The following is a 21,091-nucleotide window of genomic DNA, read 5'->3' on the forward strand; positions in this document are numbered from 1 at the left end:
TTTCAGCTTTGGGACATTGAGCGGTTTCTGGTCTTTCCTCAGCTGGCTTTAACAGGAGTCTCTCCTTCATTTGACACTGGCCCCCAAATCAGAACTGTACCTGCCTCATTAGTGTGCATTAAGGTGGGCAATTTCTGATAGCAACTTTCCTTGGGGCTTGTGCTTGCCTTAGCCAGTCAGTGAAAAACAAGCATTTACAACAGAGCTTTTCCATAGCTCCTTCAGAGAGATTTTCCCACTGATCTGTCTTATTTTGCTTGTTCCTTCCCCAGATGCAGAGCTTCAGGTATCTGTCTGTGGCTCTGTACCTCTGCTAGCTGCCTTTGGAGGTAGGGGCTTTTTTCCTCCCCCCGAATCTGCCTCAAATTCTGGCAGCTTTTTCAGGTCATATATTTTCTGGGGAGAAATATGTCCCTTCTCTTTCTTCAGAGTCTTTTTCCCAGACAGTTCCCAGTTTAGTCTCAGTTTATCCCCTCTACCCCAGAAACAGTTTCCGACACTCCAGTGGCGGCTTTCCCTGCTACTGAAGGTAGGGGCTTTTTGTCTGTTTGTTTTCGGGTCTGTGTGGTTTACATACAGACTGAAAATCTAACAAGGGAGGTTTTTGCCATTTCTAAACTCCCATTAGGACAGGTGCTTTGCTTCATCAGGCCTTCATCTGGCCCAGTCCCCCAGTGGGTTGGGTTTGCTTGTTTGGGTGCTTAAGGACAGAGCTTATGCCAGAGGCAATCACCCCTTAGGGCCACACCATCTCACGGGAGTCAGTTGAAACAAAGCTTAGGTGCTTTCTCTGACAGAAAAGAAAGTTTTACTCCTGGATAGGTCTGTTCTGCCCTGACTGGGCTCTTTCCCCAGACAGCGTTCTGACTCAGCAGCACAACTGCTTCAGACACAGTTCAGCTTTACTGTTTTCCCAGAAAGGTCCTTACTCTGACGGGAAAGCTTTTCTCAGATGTCTTTTTGCAGCTGTGAACCTACCAACCCGGGACTTGTAGGAGAGCTGACAACTGTGCCGTTCACACCGGCTTTAGCTTTGGTTGTTCATTAGCAATCTTCCCCTGGGTCCTGCACCTTCCTGCCTCAGCTCTGTGCTCCAGGAAGTTTACCACTACATGAACCCTAGTATCCCCGAAATGCATTCCAACTCAGAGAGGCTGGCCAGTCACCCCCGGGTTTTTGGTCAGAAGAGAGGATACAATGCTAACAGCTTGCATTGCTTCAGGGGATCTTTGCATTAGGACAATTGGGAGCACCTTTTCATTCTGAAATGCTCACTCAGAAACAAAACCCTTGTTGCCTCAGCTGGGAATAACTGAAAAGCTTGGCTTTTTTGCTTTTCCCAGTAAAGTTTCCCGCCCTTTTGGGCTCTCTGTAGCTCTTTAGCCACACTCTCCCAAGCGTTTCCCTCAGGGTACTCTGACCCACTGTCTTTTACTTGCTTGAAGAGATAGAGCTTAGAAGAGAGGTTTTTAGGAACTTGTCCCTGCCTCCTGCATTGCAGGGAGGATTTTTAAAGCTTGAAAGACAGAACTTAGAGGTTTTGCTGTCTTAAGAGGGTTTTCCCTTAGAGCTAATCACAGGTGGTCCCCATACTAATACCTTCAGGTGATTCTAATTTTTTGACCTTCTGAGAAAGTTAAAGGCTTTAGTTTTTAAGTTTGAGAGCTTTTAGTTTGAGAAAGATTAAGGCTTTTTTAGAGAGATTTTTTCCCCCAAATTTTCCAAGAAAAGCTTTATAGTTTGAAAGATTTTTTTTCTTCCCAAAAGAGAGAGACCAACTTTTCCCAAAACTTTCCAACTTTAAACCTTGGCTTTTTACACCCCCATTTTTGCCTCAGGGAGAAATCACTTTCTCCTGCTACTTGGACTTAGCATTTCAGCTGTCCCCAGGACAAAAGCTTCCACAGGAAACTTATTCTTCCCCATAAGCTCAAAGAAGACCTTTTTTACTACCCAAAAAGCCCAAAGAAAGTTTTTCCCAGTTTGCGTTTATAGCCCCCAAAGTTAGAAAATTGTAGCGTTTTTCTGTCTAGTTGCCTTATTTTTTCCTACATGATCTTACACTTCTAAGTTTTTCCTACACTATATTACTACCCTATACCTTATACTTATTTTTCGCAGATAGAAATTGAGAAAGGGATAGAAGATAGAAAATTGACAGAAGAGAATTTCGCTGCAGCATTGAACATCCTTCCAGTCCACTTTCCTTTTCTCTCGAGGATAAAACCCCTGCCTCTCAATATATATAAAAATATATATTTTCCATAACACCGGCATGCCTTATCCACTGGCAGGGCTGAACTCAGCACTTTCGCCAAAAACTCTGTAATAAAACTATTATTCCTTTATCTTTAGTCCCTATTACTTTGTCTTTAGTCCCCCCTTTTTTGTCCCATTTTTTTAGTCCCCCCTTTTTTTAGTCCCTTTTTTTTTTTAGTCCCTGTTCATGGTGCCATTCTGTGGGGCGTTTACCCAACCACCCCCACAGTTCCCCAGAGTTTTCTTGAGTGCGATCAGCAGGAAATATTAGATAGAAGGATTTATTGCGGAGAATATCTCGGAGATAAACAGATAGAAAATAAAGGATAGCCTTGAGAGGGCCTGGAACCTATTCCAACGGGCCCCGACTGTCTCTGCCCCAGGGCTTTTATAGAGATGCCAAGGGGTGGAGCAAAAGACCTCCCTGCCAGCACAGCCAAGTGCAGACCATCTCAGACACCTGCACTCAGGCCTGTGGTCCTAATCATCCTCTCTATGCGGACCTGCTGGGTAAAGCCATGAGGAACCCGAGAATGGGCTCCCACACTCTTTAAGAAAAGTCTAACTTGTAGCTACTAAGTCATCTCTCCAACCTTCAGTTGTCCCCTTTTAGAAGTCTTATCTAAATCATTTTGTTCTGTATTTTACCTATCATTTTAGTCTTTCTCTATCCTTTCCTGTGGGATGTTTAAGACCAGGTAAGGTACCAAAAACTTAACAATTTAAATTTTTACTGTTAAAGCCACTTGAAGTTTTTTAGGAGTTAATTCTTAAGTACTATTTGAACTTCTTTCAATCAGTTCTGCCATCTACTGGAATTGGTCTGTAGCTTTCCAATCACGTGGCTTTTCTCTAAAGCATCCTCTGTGTGGATCCTCCTCTTTGTAAAATGCTCATTGATTACAGTACAACCTCTGTCATCAAGAAGACAGTGTCTTACTGGAGAGCTACAGGACCCTTTGAGAAGTGTCACATCATCTCCTAGGGCCTGGATCACCTAGGGACAGACACTAAAATATTGGCTGTCCTTTTAGCCCCATATCCTCATTGGCCTTGGACTCCAAGATTTGATAGTTGAATGCTAAGAACAGTTTTATCAGTCTTGAAGTTTTTACTTTTTGTGCAACATTTACCAGACAAACAAACAAGCAAACCATACAAACAAAACACTTTTGAATAAATCCCAATTTTGTTAAGAGTCAGTTTCCCAAATTGTGAAATACAATTATCTTGCTTAAACATAATTCTTTATAAATCCAGTTGTTGTAAATGTCACTCTGAGACAATCAAAATAACCTTAGAGATTTTAATAAACTTTGGTTATCATACATATATTGTCTTTAAGTTTCATCTTTCAAAAATCTTGTAGGACTTATTCTGACCTTCTATGATGTACTTAAGCCTTTCTGGTTTATGTTCTCATCTTTTCTTTTTCATTCTTAGGACAAAATATTACTTTGTCATATAAAAATCCTTCCTTACCTAAAATATTCTGTCTTCTTTTTAATTCTTTATAACCAAAACATATTCTCATACTTACATCCTTCTTAATATCTCTCTGTATATCTTACTGTTTCTTTTTTACTTCATTTCCTTTCTTAATATCATGAGATGTAGAAACAAAAACAACTTTACTCTTTTGTGGCTTAGATGTTTTTAAAGGCTTTTTTAGAGGTTGGAAAGATAGTACAGTGGTTAAGGCCTGCGTTTAGTTCCCAGTGCCACATGGTGGCTCACAACCCATAACTCCAATTCTAGGGGATCTGAACCCTTTTCTGACCTTCAAGCATGCTTGTGGTGCACAGATACTCATGCAGGGAAAACACTCATAATGTATTAATTTAAAAATTTATAAAATAAATAACTAAAAAAATAAAAAAGGCTCTTCTATACTCATCCCCCTATCATGACCTCACATATCTGAGAGTTAGAAAATGTACATTACAGCAAGAATTAACTAAGATATCAATGACTTTGAACACTGAATACTCTTTTGTAAACAAGAAAACCAGTGGGGCAGGAAGAGGATTAACCAAATCCTGTCATTACACTTTTAGATAGAGAAGGAACGTTGATCAACAACAGGTAGAAAGCAGTCATTTCTTCCCTTAAAGTGATCATTCCTCTTAAGGCAAAGCTACCAGGAAAAAAATGCTTGATTTTGAAAGCCCAGCTTCTGATAGTTTAAATTTTCAAACTGTATGGAAAGATGAGCTATCAGGCATGACTAAGGGAATGGGTGAAGCAAAGTTCTCCTACTTACAACAGTATAATGGCTGAGAAAAATCTGTGGCTAGGGACTTTCCAGATATCCCACTTTATGGTAATTTGGGGTGTGTCATGGAGGGGAAGCCAAGATTAGAAATAAGGACTGCTATCTAGGAAAAACTCCACAGATTTTCCTTCAAAAATTGTGTCAAGCTTGTGTCTAGAGATGACTATCCAAGATATGGCATTAAGGGCATGCCTTAGGCCCTTTCAGTTCATTTGTTCTATTTTTGGACCATAAGGAGGGCCTCAGCATTTAGAGGCCTTTGATAATAATATTTGGATCTTCAGTATCTTCCCAAAAGCTGCAACATGATTAGAGATTTTTTTTTTTCTCTTTGGGGCATCTCATTTCAGGTGGCCCCTCTGCCCACAGCTAAAACAGGCAAAAGTTTTCCTTTTGTCCTCAGGACTTGGACCCAGGTTAACTTACCATAGTGTGTCTACAAGGACTGTAATTTCCCTCTTGAATTCTTTGTCCTTTTCCTTAATGTCCTCCTGATCTCTCTTATGAAAGATCTTAGTAGATGTTTTAAAGAGGTTATCTAAAGGGATTCAAATCCTAAGAATAACATAATATTCATTCAATCTGCTAGGTTTTCCTGCTCCACTTTCACAAACTAGTCAAAGACAATGTGAAGTTTCAGTTCTGAAAGCATCTAGTGTTTTATTAACGTATAAATGGGATCCAAATTACCACAGTGGGTAAGATAACTGAAAGATAAAATTATAACCACTTTAAAAACAATGTCCCAGGCAGAGCTCCAGGAGTCTAATCAATGAGAGAGAGGAGGGATTCTATGAGCAAGGGATATCGAGACCATGCCTGGAAAAAGTACAGAGACAACTAGCCAAACTAGTGGAAACGCATGAATTGTGGACCAATAGCTGAGGAGCCCCCATGGTACTGGACTAGGCCCTCTGGATAAGCGAGACAGTTGTTTAGCTTGAACTGTATAGGGGGTCCTCAGGCAGTGGGACCTGGACCTGTCCCTAGTGCATGAGCTGGCGCTTTGGAGCCTAGTGCCTATGATGAGACACTTTGCACAACCTTGATGCAGGAAGGAGGGCTTGGACCTGCCTCAACTGAATGTACCAGGCTCTGCTGACTCCCCATGGGAGACCTTCCTTGGAGGAGGTGGGAATGGGGGGTGGGTTGTGGGGGAAGGCTGCGGGGTGGGAGGAGGGAGGACAAGGGAATCTGTGGTTGGTATGTAAAATGAATAGAAAATCTCTTAATAAACAATTATTTTAAAAAAAGTATTTTTGCAAGTACATACATCATACAATGCACAATGGACAAAGGTGTATTGGTACCACAGTGCACAGTCTAGGAGACAAGCCTCTAACACAGGAGTTTAAAGTGCTTATGAATGAAGCATCAGTATTTGTTTGTAATCTAAATACTTCGGGGTTTCTTCCCATATCAAACTGAGCCAAAACTGAAAATTTTCAGCTTAAAAACTTTTCAAACAAATCTAATGCATTTTGTAACATGTCACTGAATTTAGCCTTCAAGAAATACAAGCACACAGAAAACAAAAATGTCTAAAAAGACCCAGAAGGAGTTGGTATACAAATGTTCCCTTTTTCTTTAGCTTGTTTGTTTATGGTGCAGCAGTTGGAAAGCAAAATGAGGGTGAAAGCTTAGCAGAGAAGTGGAAAATAAGGTAAAAAATTAAAGCAGGAAAGAAATGGATATGTGGTCTATGTATTTAGCCCTTTTGTATTCCTTTTCTCAGCCAATGTGCCAAACTAAAATGGGGATTGGAAGTTGGAATCCTTAAAAATGATGGATGTTTACTTGTCTCAGGTGGGCTTAAGCCAAAGACTAGTGTTCTGAGTGTTTACAACTCTCATGGAGTCAGTGACTCCTGGTCCTTTGTCTCAAAACAAACAAACAAACAAACAAACAAAAAAACAAATGAGGTTTTTAAACCATGAAGAGTGTGTCTAAGAAGTTTTACTCCTACCAACTAATGCTGGCATTCATAGTTCTGGAAGGTACTATACATGTTTCTGGAGAAGAAAAGTAATTGTCAGTCTCACCCAGCTATGAACCCTGCAAGCTACAATAGCAACCTGCCTACAGGATATACTCAGTGGTGTAATAATGGAACAAATATTATGGGAGTAACCAACCACTTTTTTGTGGGGGAGTTGGATTCAAGGCCCACTTTATGAGAGAGAACCCACAACTGACACTATTAATGAGGCCAAGTACCTGAGACTAGATAGGTCATGAACCTAGGGGAAAACTTACTACCATTATTCTGCCAAAAGAACAATCATAAAATTACTCCTAATGACACATTTATATACCCATAGATCATGATATTGCTCAGCTGTCATCAGAGAAGATTATTCCTGAAGGAGATGAGAATTAACACAGAGACCCACAACTGAACAATGAGTCTTTGGACTGCTCAGTCTTGAATTACATGTATTTATCATACCCTTCTACTCAAGGTTTGGGGATGTATGTAGAAGAGGCTGCAGAAAGATTTTAGATGATTTTAAGGAAACAGCATTTTGCAGACATAACAGGACTGATCCACGGATGAACTCACAGAGACTAGGACAGCACACATAGGACTTGGTTAAGCTCAAATGAGACAAAATCCCAAGCAAGAAGGTGAGGAATAAACAGTCATACACCTAATCAAGAAGCCATTTTCAATTGATAGCTTCTGGGAGAAAGAAAATCAGTTTTCTTCAATGGAGTGACACTGGATATTATCAATCACACTGCAGGTCAGTCAGTCTTCATGCACAGGAATAATTGGCCAACACAAAATGGACTGCATTTGTGTGTCAGTTTTTTTGTATGTTTGGTTGGGTTTGGTTTCTTGATGCAGGGTTTCTCTGTGTAGCGCTGGCTGTCCCAGAACGCACTTTGGAAACTAGGTTGGCCTCAAACTCACAGAGATCCACCTGCCCCTGCCTTTTGTTGTTTTTTGTTTTCAAGGTAGAGAAAAGAACAAGTTAGGTGAGTGGAAGGGATCTGGGAGGAGTTGAAGAGGGGAAAGAATATGATCAAAATATATTGCATGAAAAATTTAAAAGTATAAAATGAAAGAAAATAAAATATTTTAAAATAAGTATCATTATAAAAAGAAAGCAATTAGGGTTCCTTTATAGCAGGACAGACTCCAAGAGAAGGTTGCTAGAAATAGTAAGACCCTAAAGGAGAATGACTACTGACAGGTTTTTTTTACAAGGGTAAAATAGGCATTTTTACTAAGGAAGTAAATTTGTCTTTGAAATTACTTGGCTAAGATATCAATGTTGGCCTGGTTGGTCCAACCATAGATGCCCAGAAGGTGTCCATACACCTCTCCATCCTGTTGACTCGACCTTTATGTAAGAAAAATTGCTAAATGGTCTTATTAATAAAAAACCTGGGCCAGATATTGGAGTAAAAAACTGTGAGATTAGAAAAATAGGACAAGCCACAGACAACCTTATAGATGAAATTCTAAACAGTCTTATTAAATAAGAAACACAGAACCAAACACAGGGGTAATAGCCAAAGAGATCAGAGAAATAGCCACAGACTAACCTTATCTTACCACCTCGCCATAGCTTCCAAAGAGAGAGCTTCTTCCTGTCTAACCTGTCCTTTTATTGCCTTCCTGTTTGCCTTCTCATTGGCTCTAAGACCAGCCACATCACTTCCTTGTCACTGCCTGTCTATACAGACCTCCAAGTCTCTATAGTTGGTACTGGGATTAAAGGTGTGTGTCACCAAGGCTTGGCTGCCATGTGGTCAGATTAAAGGCATGTGCTACCACTGCCTGACTTCTGTTTATGGCTGGCTATGACCTCTGATCTCCAGGCAAACTTTATTTATTAACATAAAAATAAAATATCACCACACAACCTCACCTCACCGACACCTCAGTCTCCAAATAGACCAGTCTTCCTGCATACCCATGCCTATATGCCTTTCTGTTCTGTCATCTCATTTCCTCTCTCCGCCAAGCTACTTCACTTCCTCTTCCTGCCCAGCTCTATCAATTCCTGTCTGTCTGTACAGACCTCCAGACCTTTATGGTTAGTGCTGGGATTAAAGTTGTGTGTCACCATGCCTGGCTCTGTTCCCCCATTGTGGCCTTGAACTCACAGAGACCCGATGGAACTCTGCCTCCCGAATGCTAGGATTAAAGTCATGTGCTATAATTGCCTGACTTCTACATTTATTATAGTGGCTGGCTTTTTTCTCTGATCCTCAGATAAGCTTTATTGGGGTGCACAAAGAAAAGATCACCACATTTCCCATTTTTTGTGTCAAAAATTAAAAAAAATATAACTAATATAAGAAAAACTATATAAATAAGTATAATAACTATATGTAATATATACAAGCAATAAATACATCAACAATGTCTAGTCCATTTGCATTTGACAAATTCAGAGAAAATATTCCATTATCTATCCTATTTTGATGAGTCCAAAATGTACCTAATTCACTTTCTATCCTAACTTACATTACCAACTGAAAACTATCTTACGATGTCTTTCAAACTTATACACTTTACACCTCTTAGTGAGTTTCTTTTCTAAAATTATTAATGAGGAAAACTGTAACTATAACTATCCAATCTTCGACTCCCTCAGAGACCTGAGAAGGAAATAATGTGACCTAGTAAAACAGGAAGTGCAAACAAGCAACTTCCAAAAAAAATGTGAGTTATAACAGAAAGAGCCAGCCTCCTGGACAGTCACCTGATGTTTCTCTGCAATGTTGGGGCATCATCTTCGGCCTAAAGGCTTAGCATATCTGACAGACACATTTGTGAAGCAGGATTTTTTAAGAGCCTTCGTAACTTGTCTTGGCAAGGATTGACTGGCCTTTGTTTTGTAACCTGCTTGTCCATTTTGGACAGGTTACTGTCAACAGTTGATGCCAAGGGCACTTTCTTGCCCAGTGGCTAAATTTGACACAGTGAAAGTAAAGTCCATATGGACTTTCTTCAATGCCCAAAATTTTCTCTGAATTAGATTGGTGCTGCCAGGAGCAGACATGTCTCATAGTCATAAAAAAAGAAAAAAACTATGGTATTAAAACATCTTAAATGCTATATATATATATATATATATATATATATATATATATATATATTATATATGCATATTATAATTAACTTACTTTCACATATCAGCCACAGATTCCCCCATCCTCCCTCCTCCCACCCCCCCAGCCCTCCCCCCAATGCATCCCCTATTCCCACCTCCTCCAAGGCAAGGTCTCCCCTCGGGAGTCAGCCCAGCCTGGTAGACTCAGCTGAGGCAGGTCCAGTCCCCTCCTCCCTACTACAAGGCTGAGCAAAGTGTCCCAGCATAGGCCCCAGGCTCCAAAATGCCAGCCCATGCACAAAGGACAGGTCTCAGCTCCACTGCCTGGGGGCCTCCCATACAGTTCAAGCTAATCAACTGTCCCACTTATCCAGAAGGCCTGGTCCAGTTCCATGGGCGCTCCTCAGCCATTGGTTCACAGTTCATGAGTTTCCACTAGTTTGGCTATTTGTCCCTGTGGTTTTTCCAATCATGGTCTCAATATCTCTTCCTCATACAATCCCTCCTCTCTCTCACCAGTTGGGCTCCTAGAGCTTCACCTGGGGCTCGGCCATGGATCTCTGCATCCGCTTCCATCAGACACTGGATGAGAGTTCTATCATGTCAGCCTGGGTGTTCAGCCATCCGATCACCATGAGCAGGTCAGCTCAGGCACTCTCTCGACCATTGCCAGTAGTCTACAGTGGAGGTATCTTTGTGGATTTCTGGGGACCTCTCTAGCACTCTGCTTCTTCCTAATTCCCTGGGGTCTTCATTCATCATGGGATCTCCCTTCCCATTCTCTCACTCTGCTCTTGATCCAGCTGGTACCTCCTGTTCCCCTAAGCTCTCTTTCCCCTGACCCTTGCCCTCCATTACCCCCCCCCCCATTTGCTCATGTAGATCTCATCCATTTCTCTGTCCTTGGGCAATCCCTATGTCTTTCTCAGGGTCCTCTTTACTAGGTAGCCTCCCTGGAGTTGTGAGTAGCAGTATAGTCATCCTGTGTTTTACAACTAGTATCCACTTATGAGTGAGTACATACCATTTTGTCTTTCTGAGTCTGGGTTACCTCACTCAGGGTGATTTTTTTCTAGATCCATCCATTTGCCTGCAAACCTCATGATGTCATTGTTTTTCTCTGCTGAGTAGTATTCCATTGTGTATATGTACCACATTTTCTTTATCCATTCTTCAGTTGAAGGGCATCTAGGTTGTTTCTAGGTTCTGGCTATTACAAATAATGCTGCTATGAACATAGCTGAACATGTGTCCTTGTGGTATGGTTGAACATTCCTTGGGTATATGCCCAAGAGTGGTATAGCTGGGTCTTGAGGGAGGTTGATTCCCAATTTTCTAAGAAAGTGCCATATTGATTTCCAAAGTGGCTGTACAAGCTTGCATTCCCACCAACAGTGGAGGAGTGTTCTCCTTGCTCCACATCCTCTCCAACATAAGCTGTCTTCGTTGTTCTTTATCTTAGCCCAACTCAGCCCCAGTTGCCGACCAGCAGGCAGGGCTCCTGCGAGAAGCCTCCCAGTTCACCAAGACCCCTGAGCAGAAGACCCTGCAATCCACACACCCTGCCCCCAGCCACTTCCTGAGGCTTGGAAACCAACCCCTAGCTCTATCTGGACCTAGAGGTTAGTGACTGTGTTCATACCCAGTGATGCTCGCCCCTAGGAACCATTTCTGGGCCCCATCTCTTGCCTGGGAACACCCACCCAACTTGGCCCCAGTTGCCTGTTTACCAATACCCCTGAGCAGCAAACTCTGCAATCTACATGCCCTGCCCCCATTCCCATCCACCCAAGACCCCATCCACTTCCTGGGGCTTGGAAACCAACCCCCAGCACTATTCGGACCTAGAGAGCTCTCATTGGGCCTAGAGAGAGAGCTCTCATTGGACAAAGGGCTGTCATTGGACTAACAGTAACCTCAGCAGACAGGGAATCTGCCAGCCCTCATTAGACCAAGAGTGGCTTTCTGAGAAGTAGAATCTGCCACCTCTCATTGGACCAAGAGCGGCTTCCTGAAACACAGAATCAGTCAGCTCTGACTGAACCAAGAGTCCTGAGAAGACCAAGAAAGCATCTGTGACTCACAGAATCAACTAGCTTGTGTTGACCCTAGAGCAGCTCCCTGAGACACAGAGTCTGCTGCTCCAATTAGACCAAGAGCTAACATTAGACCCAGAAGGGCCCCCTGAGACACAGACACAACAAGCAAAGAGTGGACCAACAGCAACTCACTCAGACACAGGCACCTCTTATACCCATTAGAGGAGGAGATGGGCAGACGTCAAGGCAGAAGTACATACAACAACATAAAGAGCAATACAGCATCACCAGAACCTAGCCCTCCTCCAACAGCAAGACCTGAACATCACAAGGTAGTAGAAGCAGAAGAAAGTGACATTAAGAATAGCATCATGAAGATGCTAGAGGTCTTTCAAGAAAAAATGAAAAATGAAATGGAGGAAAAGATAAAAAAAGTGGAAGAAAACAATAAAGAAACTGAGAAAAAGACAAACAAAAAATTGGAAGAAATAGAGGAAAAGACAAATAAATTGGAAGAAAGCAATAAACCCCTTAAAGAAAACCATGAAAAAGCAATTAAACAGGTGAGGGAAACAGTTCAAGACCTCAAAAGGGAAATAGAAACAATGAAGAAGACACAAAAAGAGGGAATGCTGGAAATAGAAAATCTGAGTAAACAAACAGAAAACACAGATGCAAGCATAAACAACAGAATATAAGAGATGGAAGGGAGAATCTCTGGTGTAGAGGATACAATAAAGGAAATGGATTCGTCAGTCAAAGAAAATACTAAAGCCTAAAAAGTCATAACACAAAATGTCCAAGAACTCTGGGACACCATGAAAAGACCAAACCTAAGAATAATAGGGATAGAGGAAGGAGAAGAATACCATCTCAAAGGCATAGAAAATATATTCAATAAAATCATAGAAGAAAACTTTCCCAACTTAAATGCCATATTCTTTTTTTTTCAATTAAAATTAATAAAAAATATTTTATTGAATTTCAGGAACTTGGTACTTTTTAAAAATTCCAAATCTTTGCACATAGATCACCACTCTGCTTACTCTAGTAACAGCAGATGCCTGGACTTCATGATTGTCATTTCTCTCCTTGTGTCACATAGCATAGAAAACCCAAGTCCTGACAACTCCCCAACCCCTTCTAAACTACTCCAGCTACTCTGTGACCAGCCCTCGCCCCCAGCCAAGGACAAGGAAGTGAGGTGGGCTATTTATGGAGATCTGCTGCTGTCTGTGAACATGTTCTGCGGTATGGAGAATCCATCTATACAAAGTATGCCACACACTTTCTGGAATGCACTGTACCCAGGACACAGGTAAGTTTCCCTTTGTGTTCTGTGTGGTTCAAGCCAAAGCTCCTGAAGTTATCTAGTCCCTGAGGGAGCTCAGACATTTGGTAAAGGTCAAAGAGAGACTCCTTAAGCATTCAACACTGAGGTGGCACAGTGGTCCTGGGAACTGTGGCAAGCTACTTGTAGTATCAGGGTCTTAGGTCCCCACTTCAGACATCTGTTGGGGGTAAAGCACATGAGCCCAGCCCTGGTGTGTGGAGAGGCTTCTGGGAACTCAGATGAACATAAACTAAAGCAGTGCCTTCAACACTGGGAAGAAAACCTCGGTTCAGTACTCTGTTAATCTACAGCTTAGCTTCTGCCCTCTCCTTGACAGCTTTACATTCCTATATACCAAAGCAGCAGCATGGCCGATACAGCAGCAAGGGTTCATGATGAGTGCGTGCCTGTGGCTGCATAGGAACACTTCACTCACTTGAGACTGAGAATGTGGCCTTAAAGAAAGAAAAAAAATCCTCCTTCCATCTTCAAATTTTTTCTATGATCCCCCAAAAGAAACCCCTGCAGACTCCTAAGGTCTGTTTGGAGCTCAGAGGTAATGAGTCTGCAGACTTCACTCACATAGGGAACATCTACCCAAGTCCTGGTCAAGCATGCTATACACAGATGTCTCCAGACACACAGTATGTTCAGTTGGTGGTGCCTGAGCCCACCTCACTAGGGTGGCCTCCTGCTAGAGCACCACATTAACTGAGGCCCATTGTCTGGACCCACATGCTGGGCACAATACAACCTGAAGTACTTTGCAAACTGCAAACCTTTAAGAAATACACATTCCAAGGTTACCTGTAAAATGGTAGAGGAGGCAGACTGCTGCTTGGAGGGGCTCCAGTCCCCCAGGCTGCAGTCCAAAGGCAGACTGCTGTGGGAACACACATGTTCTCACTCATATGCTCACTCACATGATGCCTCACCTTTATTGTTTAAGTGGCTGAGTTATATAAATCCAGCTTGTTAACTCCATTAACGTCAACACGCATCATCTACAGTAACATTGTGACGGCTCCATACTGTGGGTGAAGCAATACTTAGAACAGACTTATCATATTTGGTCTTTATGTAAATAATGTTTTAAATTGCCTAAATATACCATTCTGAGCCATTTCATTCTACCAGGAAAACACAGAGTTCCCCCGCCTCTCTTAAAAAAAACTAACTGCATTTAAATAAATAACGTGGTAGGACCACCGCAGGAGGAAGGGTAAGGTTTTAGCTCTTAGCTCTGACCTCTTGGCTTTCTTCTTTGCATTGGTTCTGTGTTTATTATTTAATAAGAAGGTTGGATACATCTAGAAGGTTGGAACAGCAGCTGAAACAGTTATTCTTGAAGAGTAACTAAGCTCACGCCTCTCAATAGTAGACTGGCATTTGATGGAGGGATATGGAGAAGAATGGGATGCTGAGATGAAGCCATATATACACAGCCAAGAAGAATGGACAGCTGAATTAAAAAACCATCAACAATTTCCAGAATTTAAAATCCTGAATCATGACATGACACTAGTGGAATTCAGGTGTTTCTGGTACATGGACTACTCTCACTCAATGTGAGGTTGAACTGTTGACCTTGTGTACATCCTACTTCACAAATGAGTCTGTCAGATATGCTAAGCCTATAGGCTGAAGATGATGCCCCAGCACTTCGGAGAAACCTCAGGTGACTGTCCAGACAGCTGTCTGTTTCTGTCAACTCACAAATTTTTTGGAAGTTGCTTATGTGCACTTCCTGTTTTTATTTTTGTTAGCTAATATTATTTCCTTCTTGGGTCTCTGAGGGAGTTGAAGATTAGTTAGTTATAGTTGAAGTTTAGTTAGTTATAGTTGAAGATTAATTAGGATACATTTTGGACTTACCAAAATAGGATAGATAATGAAATTATTTTCTCTGAATTTGTCAAATACAAATGGACTAGACATTGTTTAGGTATTTATTACTTGTATATATTGTATATAGTTATTGTCCTTTTGTATATAGTTTTTCTTATATTAGTTATAAGCTTTTTATTTTTTTTCCTTTTTATTAAAATAGAAAAGGGGAAATATGGTGATATTTTATTTGTATTAAAATATTATTTGTATGTTAATAAATAAAGTTGCCCGGGGGTCAGAGCTATTAGCAAGCCATAGGAAAGCAGGGCAGTGGTAGCGTACGCTTGTAATTCCAGCACTTGGTAGGCAGAGCTGGGTAAGTCTCTGTGTGTTCAGGGATACAGCCATTATTGGATACACATGCTTTTAATCTTAATACCAATCATGGAAAACCTGGAGGCCTATACAGACAGGCTGTGAGGAGTCGGTCATGTGGTTGGGTTTACAACCAATGAGAAGGCAGGACAGGAACTCTATATAAAGACTTTAACACAGGGGTAGCTCTGGTTCGGAGAGGTAGGACCACCGCAGGAGGAAGGGTAAGGTTTTAGCTCTTAGTTCTGACCTCTTGGCTTTCTTCTTTGCATTGGTTCTGTGTTTATTATTTAATAAGAATGTTGGATACATCTACATAACGTTATGATGATATTAAAAAAAAACTCACAATGAGACTAACACCCTCTGCCTGCTGCTCAGCTCTAAGTCCAGAATGCTCTGGAAAGATGAGTGGTGATCCTGAGTGTGGGCTAGGCTGCTGGCCTCCTACCTTTCCTCACCCTTTCCTCTTAAATTTTACTTATATGACATAAGTCAGACTTAGTGTGGTACTTCATTCTGAAAAGCCAGAGAAACCTCTTAAGAATCAGAAAATGGCCTGGATGCTTGATACTTGGCCACTGCATCTTACGTTTAAGACCCTCAAATTAACTGGCAACATCTCTCCAACAGCTCTTGCCATGAGTGTGCCATGCAGATAACCAGTCAGATGCCAGAAGCCAGAACTGACCCCTAAGACTCCCCAGGTTCTGGGAGAGATCTATGACCTCGATCTAAAAAGGTGTGAAAAAAGCCTGGATCTGTTTCCCAAGGGAGGGGGACGGGTCTGTTGCTTTAAGCATACACAATATGTAGGAGACTCTGTAGCTAGAGTTTTCCTGCCTGGCCCACAGTCAGGACAAACCTCTGTCACCCACCCGTCCCACAGCCACTCAGACCCAACCAAGTAAACACAGAGACTTATATTGGTTACAAACTGTATGGCCGTGGCAGGCTTCTTGCTAACTGTTCTTATATCTTAAATTAATCCATTTCTATAAATCTATACCTTGCCACGTGGCTCGTGGCTTACCAGCATCTTCACATGCTACTTGTCATGGCGGCGGCTGGCAGTGTCTCCCTGACTCAGCCTTCCACTTCCCAGAATTCTCCTCTCTCCTTGTCCTGCCTATACTTCCTTCCTGGCCACTGGCCAATCAGTGTTTTATTTATACAGAACAATATCCACAGCAAGACTCATTTTACTAGAGTGGGAAATTACGCCACAGACAAAGTCAACATAAAGAAACAGACAACAAAACCCACAAGAGTTACGTGCAGCCTAAAGGCTAGAAGGCTCCCGGGGTCCCTTGCCCCATGCCCCCTGGCCTCATGGGTCCATGCAGCCTCAGTCCACCCACCCTCTACAATGGCACAGGGTAGGTCAATTCATCAGGCAACTGCTCTGAATGGAAACGGGCAAGTAGGTATCCTAAGGGAGTGCCACCCAAACACAGGCAGGAGAGACTAGAGCAAACCATCCCATGGGCTGAAAACAAACCACAGAAACAAACAGAATGACGTTCTTTCCCCCAAATGAATCTCAAATTTCCAGAGTAGAAATGGAGTGATATGAAATGTCCAAGACCCCATTATTTAGTAATGAAAGGACATCTCCAAGTATTCTAATTCCACATGTAGACAACAAAATACTGTCTTGTCTCTCAGCTGCAGCCATCAGGTCCTATGAGGGCAGCCGATGGCTGTGGCTCTGTCCCCTAAAGGAAAGTCAGAGAGATCCACAGGCAGCATGTGCTGCGTCCGCACAAGAGACTCAGTCCTTCAATGACCTGGAGTTCTTGCTTGTAGTAAAAGCTGAGCCCACAGATGACAGCCCAGCGAGTGCTCTGTAGGAGACACCACCTCTGGAACCAGGGTTGCTGTTGTGGGTCTGTTCAAGTGTAATTTGTCTTTAAATTAAGGAGTTTTAAGGCCACCTGGGTTCATGTTTTCAGTGCTAAGAGGTGAAGTCCAACCACAGGGCCCTTTATCCACTGAGGATGCGCTCCTTGCTTCAGTAAGAGGCATCATCTCCTTTTGGCACCACAAAGTTGATGTCTGAAGAAAAGGTCTCCCAGCAGCTAGTTCTGGATCCCCTTTTCTCTCATAGCTGCTGGTGGCACAATCACACTCAGGGCAATGACAATGCTCTCATCATCTTCTGCTTTAATTCGCTTGAGCTCTGGCTGTTCTGCCTGGTCACCATTCTGGCGCTTTGTGGGCAGGGATGCCGATGTTGATGCATGGGTTGTCAACATATGGAGAGGACTCACCACTGCATTGTTCACCTGGCTGTGCACTGCTGTAGGCATTGGTACCACATGAGTTCCATTCTGCGTTACAGTTTTTATTGGAAGCTGGTGCTGACCTAAAGGTGCCTGTTGTACTATGTTCACTGTCTGAACAGGGGTACCCTATGATGTCTGGATGATTCGGCTAGCAGTGACTAGTGTGGCTGGGCTAATTGCAGAGACAGGCTCTACTTTCACTTTGACTTCTCTGTGGTCGCCATTCTCTTGTGGTTCTGCCTTAGGAGGAGCCAGCACCTCAGCCTGAGTGACCACAGCTTGTTCAGCAACTGTGTATGTGTTTGCTGGGGCCAGTCCAGCCACACTGGTCACTGACACTGTTGGTATCTGGTGGACAACATGGACCGTCTGCACAACAGGTGGCTGGGAGGTGGGTGTGGTCACTGGGGCTGCAACAGTGTAGGTGACGGGCTTGATGGCTGGGGGTAGCTGCTGCTGGACGGTGATTAGGACAGGCTGACTGGAGAGAGGTGACCCTGGTGCACTCTGGGCAAATCGCGCCTCCTGGATGACGGCAAGTTTGGGCTGTGAGGCGCCAGGCTCAGGCTCCAAGGGGGCAGGGGAGCCCTCCCTCGACAGGCTCTCAGGGGTCTGGGAGCCACTGGAGTGAGCAGACAACACTCCCGCATGGTTGGGAGAGGCTGGGGCACTCCTAGAGGAGAGTGGTCCCAGGGGGCTTCTAAAGCAAGGCACGCCCCTAGGCCGTCTCTTCCTAAAAGCCTGCTCTACCAGCTTGCTCACGGAGGCTGGATCTATCCTCCAGAAGGAGCCTTTGCCTGGTTCTGCCTGGGAACGTGGCACTTCGATGAAATAACGGTTCAGAGAGAGATTGTGGCGAATTGAATTCTACCAGCCCTTGTCTGCGGTCCTGTAGTATGGATAGTTTTTAGTGATGTGTGTATAAATTCCATTGAGGGTGAGCTGCTTATCAGGAGCCATTGCAATTGCTTGTACTATCAACTGTGCATAGGAGTAAGGTGGCTTTGAGTCATCCTTTGGGCTGTCTCCACCTGAAGTTTCCTTTTCATTTTCTGGCTGTGAATTGTCAGCCATTAAATTGAGGTCAGATGGTATCACACGGCCCATTTTGTGCCCTGAAGATCCTGCTCCCCGGGGACTGGATGGGCAGGAGTTTGCAGCACTGATGGTTCCCGTGGGAGAGGGAAGGGGGCTGATGAGGTGGGCCATAGTGTCTGGAATGTTGATGGTCAGGGGTGAGATGTGGGGCTGAACAGGCTTCACGGGCGACTCTGGGGCTTCTTGCTTCTCTCTCTTCTCACTGAACAGGGCTGTGAATGTGATCTTGATATTTGTGCTCGGTAACCTGAAAGTGCACTACAGAATCCTCTCTTGGAATATTTCCAATAGAGCACAAAGCTGTCCTGTGCTTCTGCAACTTGGGATCCAGACCGACTTTACGCCGGCAGCCGCAGCCTGCGCCACTGGAACACCCTGTCCACGAACATGCACATTGTTCTTGCCTGTGTCTGGCCGCGACTGCACGGGTTCTTGGCTGGCAACGCTATGGCCACCGCCCCGGGGGCATGAAGATCTCCAGGTGGCGCCGTGAGATGAAGCTAGAATGACCCATGCTCACATCTACCGAGCCCTGCAACGAGTTGCGCCCGATGGTCACCGAACACTTCTTCATGAGGTACTTGAACTCGTGGCCTTCAAGCCGTGCCACGGCCCAGCCGCCCTCGGGAGAGCCGCTAGCCGAGCACAGTCGCCAAGACGCCAGCAGGCGAGGAGAGCTGCGAGGGCCTAAATGCCATTATTCTGTAGATCTCTGAAGGGTTTGAAGATGACCTGTCTAAAATATATCTCTGATTGACGTTGAAAACTTACCTAATATGACTATAAGTTCGATTGTAATGTCTAACTACTAACTTTCATTTCTTTATATCCTAACAGTTAGTGGTAATAACATTCAAGGATCAGCAAATTGCATTACATTGTTAAATGAACTGTATAGGTACAATATCTTGAACAAGGTTATAAATATATGTACAGCATTTTCTAACAATATCATTCTCATTATATATAACTTGTAAACAATATATAAAAATCCAATCCAATGTAACGTATTTAAAACTAGTAGTTGCCTTTTTAAAGTAGATTCAATAATCTACCTTTTTATCTACATCATATCTATATTCTCTTATTTCTTCTCAGAGTAGATTCAATAATCTACCCTTCATTCTATCATTGCTTTATCATTTTTTCAGAGTAGATTCAATAATCTATATCCTCTTTTTTCTTTTCTTTCTTTTTTTTCACACAAGAACCTTAAATCTAATCTCCTTTGTTTAGCCTCTCTCCTGACCATTAACAATAACAACCTGTAACAAACCCTCCTAAACAATGACAACTACCCCAAACCCAAAACCCATTGAAAGATCAAAAACCATCTGCCCCACCTCTTGGGAATATAGGCGTCATGTTCTTAAAATTATATTCTGCTGTTTGTAGGTGAAGGCATCTTTAGGGAATCCTGAAAAGAAAAATTTTGGATTAATTGTCAAGTTCCAGAATGGTAGCTATATCATTTGTTGTCCAGTCTCTGCATAATGCAAAAGGGATGGGCTTATCTCAAGTCCTTGTTAGAGTGCTTGGTAAAGCTGGATCTTCTCAGCTAGGCATCTCAAAATTGTCCTGAGCAGTTTGTAGTCCAAAACTGATCTTTGGGTGATGTTTGTGAGCTTAGTGGTATTATTATTGTTCAGGTGGAATAATCATTGTGGGTCCTCATCATCTTTTTGGAGACTTCAAATTTGCTGTTAGGCCTGGTCATGATTCCCTGCAGAAAACTGATAGAGATAAAACACGAAAACATGTACAGGCAGCCTTTTTTCTAGAATTAATTAGTACTCAATATGACCATTAGTATAACAAAAGATTATGATATTACATATATATAAATTCATAAATTTTGATATAAAATTTGAACCTTAAGAAAAGTTTTAAAGAGCCAAAATTGAATGAAAGAATTATGATATTGGTGACAATAGAATAGTCACTTAATTTTGGTTTTCTTCTGTCCCATATCGGATGGCTCTTATGACATGAAACAGAGATTTTGCATTTTCCTTTTAACAAACGTGCTTGGGTTTAGAGAAGGAGAGAGCCATGCTCCAACTCCAAAGCCAGCTTTAATTTTTAATTAAACAGGGACTACATAAAGACTATTTGTGTTAAGTGTCTGTAGAGAAGAGCAGAAACAAACATTTAGGAAGACTTATGAAATTTTATATGTGATATACCAGTAGGCCAATTTACTCTTTTTGAGGGGACATTTTTTTTGAATGATTTGTCCTTTATCTTCAGATGTCTCATTTGTCCAGTGTTCTTCAGATTCCTTAGCCTTCATTCTCCTGAAAGACAAAAACAAAAACCCTTCCCCAACCCTAACTTTGAGGAGGTTCCCTTTTGGCAAGTTATATCTAACCAAGTGAAAAGCATTTGTTAGTGGTATAAGTTAATTTAAATGGGATGGTCATATGGTTGATGAACTATCACCTCTTCTATTTAAGAGGTCTCTCTTGTTCAAACTGAACCTATATCAATTTTCATGGTATCCACAGCTTATCTTCTCCTGT

At 42.5% G+C, this 21,091-nt stretch overlaps 1 pseudogene; it reads right to left on the bottom strand.

Moving 5' to 3' along the window:
• Positions 1–16,148: 16,148 nt before the first annotated feature.
• On the bottom strand, positions 16,149–18,800 carry LOC128112110 (forkhead box protein K2-like; annotated as a pseudogene).
• Between the last annotated feature and the right edge of the window lie 2,291 nt (positions 18,801–21,091).

The sequence above is a fragment of the Peromyscus californicus genome, unplaced genomic scaffold (assembly GCF_007827085.1).
Source record: "Peromyscus californicus insignis strain IS unplaced genomic scaffold, ASM782708v3 Scaffold_10__1_contigs__length_136768540, whole genome shotgun sequence".
NCBI classification, from domain to species: Eukaryota; Metazoa; Chordata; class Mammalia; order Rodentia; family Cricetidae; genus Peromyscus; species Peromyscus californicus.